The sequence below is a fragment of the Anser brachyrhynchus genome (genome assembly GCF_964034855.1).
Source record: "Anser brachyrhynchus genome assembly, chromosome: 1".
Classification (NCBI taxonomy): domain Eukaryota; kingdom Metazoa; phylum Chordata; class Aves; order Anseriformes; family Anatidae; genus Anser; species Anser brachyrhynchus.
The window spans coordinates 201,583,400-201,590,657 of NC_137694.1; the positions used below are offsets into that span (position 1 = coordinate 201,583,400).

A 7,258-nucleotide genomic window follows, 5' to 3' on the forward strand; every position below is an offset into this window, starting at 1 on the left:
GAAGCCATAACCAACAGAACATAGCATTTACTGGACATGGTATCACTTATGTGTCACCCAGATCACTGTTCTCACTTGATATATTTATTACTAACTTCAGGATATAATTTTGTGTACCTAGAGAATGAAAAAATATGTGCTAACAGTTTACAGGGGAAAAAAAGAGTGCCGTGAATAGACAAGGACAACAGCATTAGAACCACAATGACAACAAAGCTGCACTTATTGACCCCAGCAACAAAGGAAGACTTGGAGGAAAATTCTTTGTAATATTTTATATCCTGAACTAATTAAAGATCTCACTCCCCAAACAGCCAGATAGCAAACATAAGCAGTGCCTCCAGATGAAGAATTCCTATTTTGATGGTTACTGTAATGAGCACACTCCCAAAGGAAACAGCCAATAAAAAGCATCTCCTATCTGGAGGATGCTGAATGAAAGTTGGACTTTTCTTCATTTTACAGCAATTCCTTATTGCACCATATCAGCCTCCACCAAAGGTCTCAGTTCAATTTTTCTGTAATGAATTTGGAGACTCCAAAGAAAGATTCTATCCCATTTTTGCTGGCTAAATTTCTCTCTTTGACTTAGAGCTGACAATGATTACGAGAAAAACACCATTTTTACATCACTGTATGCAGTTTTAATTAAAGTTTATTAACTTGAGAGAAACTATCTCCTTATCACCACCAGACACTAGAACAAAAATGCCTTTTATTGTGTTATTAAACTGATGTTTTGTGCAGAACCATCTCTACAGCACACGGTAGCTCAATTGCCTAGTGGCAAATTAAACTGATCTCCATCCCCCACTCTTTCTTTTCATGTGTGTTGCGCCTCTGGCAAAAAAGATCACGCCAGTACCTTCTGCAAAATTTTATACCTACAGCCTGTGTCTGTGGAATCACATAAAGCTTTCCTTACTGAACTGCAGAAGGAACGAGATCACTTAGGTCAGAACTACGCACCCTGCCCACTTTTATAACAAAAAAAAAGCGTACACCAGGGGCCAGGCTGTGATGCATTACGCCCAGGACCACATGCACAAAAGGATCTTTGGAGTCACTATTTTCAAAGTGACAGCTGGGGTTAAGAAAGCCAGAGCGAGAGCACATGAAAGTAAGAACTTTCAAAAATACTTTTAGAAAAGCAGTCACAGAAACATAGAATACCCCAAGCTGGAAGGGACCCGGAAGGATCATCGAATCCAACTCCTGGCTCCACACAGCACCACCCAAAAACAGGACTATATGCTCAGAGCATTGTCCAAATGCTTCTTGAACTCTGCCGGGCTCAGTGCTGTGACCACTGCCCTGGGGAGCCTGTCCCAGTGCCCGACCACCGTCTGGGTGCAGAACCTTTCGCTAACACCCAGCCTGACCCTCCCCTGTCCCAGCTCCATGCCGTTCCCTCAGGTCCTATCACCAGGCACCAGAGAGAAGAATAAAACTTAAAATGCCAATGAGTATCACAACAGGGATTAAGCAATAGGGAATGATTAAGGGAGCTGGAAGACGGAGTGGTAAACCAGGAGGACTGAATATTCCAAATGGGAAGAGAGTTGAACATGGATTGGGAAGACGGTATTCAAGATGATGATCCAAGAGAAGAATTACTAGTGACCTTGCCAAGAGTATCTCCAGAGACAGACAGAAGAAATTAGGAAAATCACTCAGAACATATTCAAGGTACTTGAAAGTGCATGCTGGAGATGTTATTACAAATGAAAGTCCTTAGTCTGGGATAAGAGTTATGAAAAAGAGGGTATCAGTTGAGCAGGAATGAATGTGGCTTATATCAAATAAATAGACATGGGGGGGCAATAGGCGAAAGAAGAGAGATGTCCCAGGTTTGATTGCAGAGTAGAGTGATGGGACTGAAGGCTGCTCAGCCAGGCAATGCAGGATGGAACATGGCTAAAAATAAGAATAGGAAGGAACAAGCAGTGCTCTCAGCAGTGTAACTTGCAAAATACAATTTACTGGGGGTTTTATTCATAATGTTTTTCTTGCATGGGGAGGAGAGGAATGGGGACCACAGACAGAGATAAATACAACTATCATGAACACAAATCTTTTTTTCCTTAACGAGCAAAACTAAAAGGTTAGCAATGGCATGGGGGTGAGGGGAAGGATTTTCTCCTTGGTGGAGAGGAGATGGGGGGCTTTCTTCAGCACTGGACCAAGGGCAGAAAGCACAAAAAAGAGAGCCTTCCGACAGGGAGAGGCTCACTGGCCTAAAGTGGTTAAAGAGGGAATAGAAAGATTAGAAAAAGCAGAGCAAGGAATCAAATTGCTTCAGTGATAAAGGACATTCAAGGTGACAGAAAATACTCTGCAATAGGTATTTACTGGAGCAGATTGAGTTGAGCGGGATCATTTACGTGGGCTTTGAAAAACACCACAAACACAGCAAGCAATTACACTGCAATAAATAAACCAGTAGCACACGTGCAAATGAGGAAGCCTAGAAGAGTGCACACGGGAGATAGAGCAATCGCCAGGAGACTCGATAATTGCTCCTCGGAGCCTGACTTGAAGGGACTCAGAGGGTGGAACGAAGATGTTGTGTCCATCATGGGCACAATGAAGCAGCTGTGGCTCTGCACAGCCCTTCCCCTACTAACCTGCTGCACACAGGCACAGAAAAACAAATGCCTGAACTCAGCAAAAAAAGCATGTTTCAATCCCCTTTCTCACCTCCCTGAAGATGACCTGCAATGCTAGACACACACTGAGCTACTTCAGGTTCCCAGTCCCGAAAATCACTCCAGCTCAGTTTTAATGGGGTTTTGCAATTTGCCGTGTTCAGGTTCCGGCAAATTTTTAAGCTTTCCTTTCCTTCCAAATATTTTCCAAATCATAACCTTTCCTCCTGCAATGTGGCACTTGTGGGACTGTTCACAGCTAACACAAGCTCCAGAAGACCTCTGTCCCCTATGTGGCTTCCTCCCTGTGCACGTGCTACCAACCGTGTAAAACACCAAAGTTTGGTCTCACGGAATATAGCTATTTTCACCCATTATCTACAATTACCAGCTCTTAACCTACCATTTCAGCTTCACAAAAAGCCAGCACACAGCTCCTGGCAATCTCCCCACCCGTTTTGGCTGGTAACAGTCCACAACACACCGATTAATCCCAAGGCCAGGCCTATTCCACTGAGAGCACACCTATTGCCAGGAAATGTTGAAAGCTGACAGTCAATTCATCCCGCCTGTGTAAAACCTAGGCACAAAACCACAGCAAAATGAAGTAACAAACCACTCCTCTGTATCTTCACCCCTCGCTTGAGTTAAGGAGCTTTTGGGTGAGGGCTGAAGTTGAGGGTGAAGTTGAGGGTGATCCCAGGCACATGAGGGAGAGAAAGAACTTTAGAGAACTACTGCTTGTACTCCAAATCCATTATTTTTTCCCGTTTTCAACAAGGCTGGAATGTAAATCAGAAGTGTCTTCGACTTCGTTGCTTTCCCAGAATTTTCTAAACAAGTTTCAAAACCACATCTGTTTTGCTACTTTCCTAAGTCACTTCTTTGTGTCCTGGCTCTTCCTTTGGCTGCTCAGTGTCTGGGAGACAAAGGGGATAGCTTTACACCTAGCTGGTAAGAGACCACATTGGACCCAAGAGATGCCAGCACGACCCTCCACATGCCAGCTGAGCTGGAGCTGTGCAGTTGCACTCGAGCTTTTTGCAGCTCTGGAGATGTGCGGAGCTTCGTTTTCAACGCCTGCCTCCCAGCAGCATCTCCTGCTAATAAGCTGTGATTTACACTTGCAAAAGCGCTTACCCTTACAGCATTTCTGGGACTCCTACAATTCATCTTGCACTGTGAGGTGTTTCTGAAAATCCCACTACCTGAATAGCAAAAATGAGTGTCTGACATTAAGAGGCCATCTTCCTCCTACTTTCTGCCTGTTTATGATGAGGCTGGGGGCGATGCTACCATCTTGGAGGTAGAGCCTATACACAGCTCTGCTCACCGAGCTCAAGAAAAGCCTTTGTCTTCTTTACTCACAAGCATCATGACTTTGTCAAGCTGCCTGTCTCAACTGAAAACAATCTGGGCATTGATTGGCACTGGGATGGGCTTTAAAGCTGGCAGGGGAAAAGTACTTTCCCACTTGTAAGCTCAGCGAATTTGACAAAGAAGTGTGCTTGGACAGCTACAAGTCTCTTTCTACAAAGTCAGTTTTCAGAGTAAAATCACCCAGCAAAGGCTTTTTCCTGACAGTCACAAATAATTCCAGCAGCAAAGTTATCAGGTGTCTAAAAGATGTTTTAACCTGTCTCGAAGAACCTGTATGACATCTTTGGCTGTCATGAGAAGGACAAGGATTAAAAACATAGTTACTGGTGCTAGGAGTTGCTCTTTGAAACTGGAATAACAGGCACACCAAAAATTTATCCAGAAAACGAGCAGAAATAAAAAAAAAAAAAAAGGAAATTTATAACTCCAGCAGCCTCTAAGGATGAGTCCCCAAAGCAGATACTACAGCCACTTTCTCTTACCCCAGGTGCCATCCTCATTGCTGCTCAGATGGAGAAACCCCACAAGAGGTGAGGTGCTCATGTCCCCACCTCAGCCACATGCAGCTGTAGAGACTTAATGACACTTTATTGAAGAGAGAGAAGAAGAAACCTCAGATAAACACTTCACTTCTCTGTCCTGAATACAGCTGGGGAAAGCCATGCCACGGAACGAACTAAAACCTCGCCATGCAGTCAAAAAAATGGTATTTTCAACCTTCTGATAATCAGCCCCTCAGCTCTGTCAAGTCTGAAAGCCTCCCTAGTTCCTGCCTTGTCTTCTTGCCTCTCCAAAGCATGTGTCTGTGCTGACCGCTAACATGCAACAGACATCTAACTACGCAAAGTCCGAAATAGGAAACACAAACATACAAATCACAAGCATACGGACAGCCGGCATTCAGGCTTATTATCATCATTACTTAATCACATGTTAAACGAGCTAAGAATTAACAGTTAACACATGAAAAAAGTTGGCTTTCCATCAAAAGCAATTATAATTAATTCCTAAGAAACGTATTTCTGGATGCCAAATCAGATGGAGGAATCGACTGGGGGATAGATGCACTCCTTCCATAGCTCCACTCAAAATTCTAATTAAGACCAGAAATACAAAAGTGGTTGTGGTGGAAAGGTTAATAGAAGAGGAGGAAATCTCAAGAGAAACCATGCCAGATATTCAGTCCCTGTTTTTGGCTCTTCTGCACTTTTTTCCTTAACAGAAAGTCCCTAGAGACAAGAACACACGTGTGCACGCACGCACACTCTACCATGTGGATATTTTAGAAAAATAAGCTGACCACAAAACAATGCGCTCTGCCATCCTAAAGGTCTTGTGGAGAAAGTGGCATTGAAATCTTAGTCTCGACTGCAGTCAGAAAAATCAGCTGTGTCAGAAAAGTTCATCTCCTCAAGCTATTGAAACATGGAGAGAAAGGATTTGTAACGCTGATGATACTGAGCGTGCAATCTGCCCCCTAAGCAAGAGCAATGCTGAACAATTAAAGTGTAGGCAACAGGATGGTTTGGAAGAGCGAGGAGAGCATTTCAGCTAAAAAGCCCCTTTCTTTTGCACAGATTCTCCTGAAATATTCATAATGTAAAGAGAAGATGTAGAAAAGAAAGGAGCTTTCTAGATGAAACCATCTCCAGGCTGGGGGAAAAGAGAGGCGAGTGCTTCCGGCAATGCTTCATGCTGCAGACTCCAACTGGGGTGCAGAAAGGCAGCTTGAGAGAAGCCTCATGAAAACCTTGGAGTTCGGGCTGGGTGTCACCAATTTGCAGTTTCTGCAAAAAAAAAAATGGGAAAACCCAGGACCGGCCACCAGGAGCAGGAACAGCCTGGTTAAAAACAGACTTTTCTGAGGACAACAAAAAGAGGCTTGGGGGAAAGCTATCAAAAAAAATATTTCAAGAACTTGTCATTTTTCATCTGCTTCTCCCATTCATCAATGCTTAAAAAGACAGGGAGGAAGTGAGGCATTCCAAAAAAAACCTCTTTGCCGTCTCCCAAATCCTCGTGCATATGCTGCACAGTGGCAAATTCTCCTGAAGGGAAAATACAACTTTCAGAAAATATGAAACACTGTCCTGTGGGAAGTGATTTCACAAAGGATCACAGAACCGAGCTGTTTTTTATACTTCCATGTAAGATATTTTTCTTTGAGAAAGAATTTTCTCCGGCAGATCCCCCCCAGCAGCAGCCACTGAGATGCACTATGAGCCTCCATCCTGCCTTTGAGCGACCAGACCTCTTCTTGCATTTTACATCAGTTTAGCCAGAAACAAAAACTGTCCATTAGGGAGGCCTTGTACTAAAATGTTCATCTGCAACACCCTTTTCCTTACCATTTCTCTTTCAAAGCCTTCTATCTCAAGGTACTGCCCCAAAAATCCCTAAAATCAGAAAATAATACCGATTACCATTGTTATACCGGGTAGCCATGCACGGTATGAAAGGAGCTGTACAAAAATGAAGCAAGCTGGCTGTAGCTTCAAAATCTGGTAGCAAAAGGCAGAAAGTAAGGCAAATCATTGTGGCTATGTTTTTTTAAAGCTCACTGAAACACCACGTGCCAGGAGGTGCAGATCCCCAGGTGCTATTCTCAGACAGTGAATCACTTCCCAGTCCCAGGCGTATCTGTCTGTTCCTCCTCCATCTCCTCCTTCCCTAAAGGCATGAATGGAACCTGGGGTCATCAAATGACTCAAATTAATGTAGTTAAAAAAAAAAAACACACCTGACTGAATGTGCTTTTTCTGATGACTCAAACGTCATTCATCTGGAAACAAATACGCACAGAAGTCTGTGACTTCAATAAATATTTAGGCTGTCTAACCAAAGCATGTGCATAAAGGTATCTTTAGGATTATTTTAGACTTGCCATCTTATCAGCAGAAATGCTTCCCTTCCTTTTATTTATCTTGCATAAAGTGAGCCATCATTTTTTTTTAATTATTATTTTTTATGTATTTTTTAAAGAGTAATTTATTGGAAATTCTCTGTCTGCATTAAGATTAATTTAAACCCAGTAAAACTGATAAACTGTTGTTATTGGCTTCAGTCCACACTACCTTTTAAATCTTTGGATTTTCATTCCAAGGCTCTGATGAAAGATTCATTCCAAGCACCTAAAGTAATCTCAACTTTCTACTCCCTCTTCCACCCTCCGCTCTCTTCCAGTGTAATCTATTTTATGGTTTCACTTATAAAAACATAGTTCTGCCTAC

The 7,258-nt window shown here is 42.9% G+C and overlaps 1 protein-coding gene and 1 long non-coding RNA gene across 23 annotated transcripts in view; both read right to left on the reverse strand.

Moving 5' to 3' along the window:
- FAT3 (FAT atypical cadherin 3) overlaps positions 1-7,258 on the reverse strand; it is a 426,083-nt gene that overhangs the window by 257,930 nt on the left and 160,895 nt on the right. The window lies entirely within an intron of this gene.
- The window catches only part of LOC308182706, a 32,545-nt gene continuing 28,830 nt past the window's right edge, over positions 3,544-7,258 (reverse strand). The window contains exon 2 of the long non-coding RNA XR_013942022.1: positions 3,544-6,698. This is a non-coding gene — a long non-coding RNA (uncharacterized lncRNA). The remainder of the gene's footprint in view (positions 6,699-7,258) is intronic.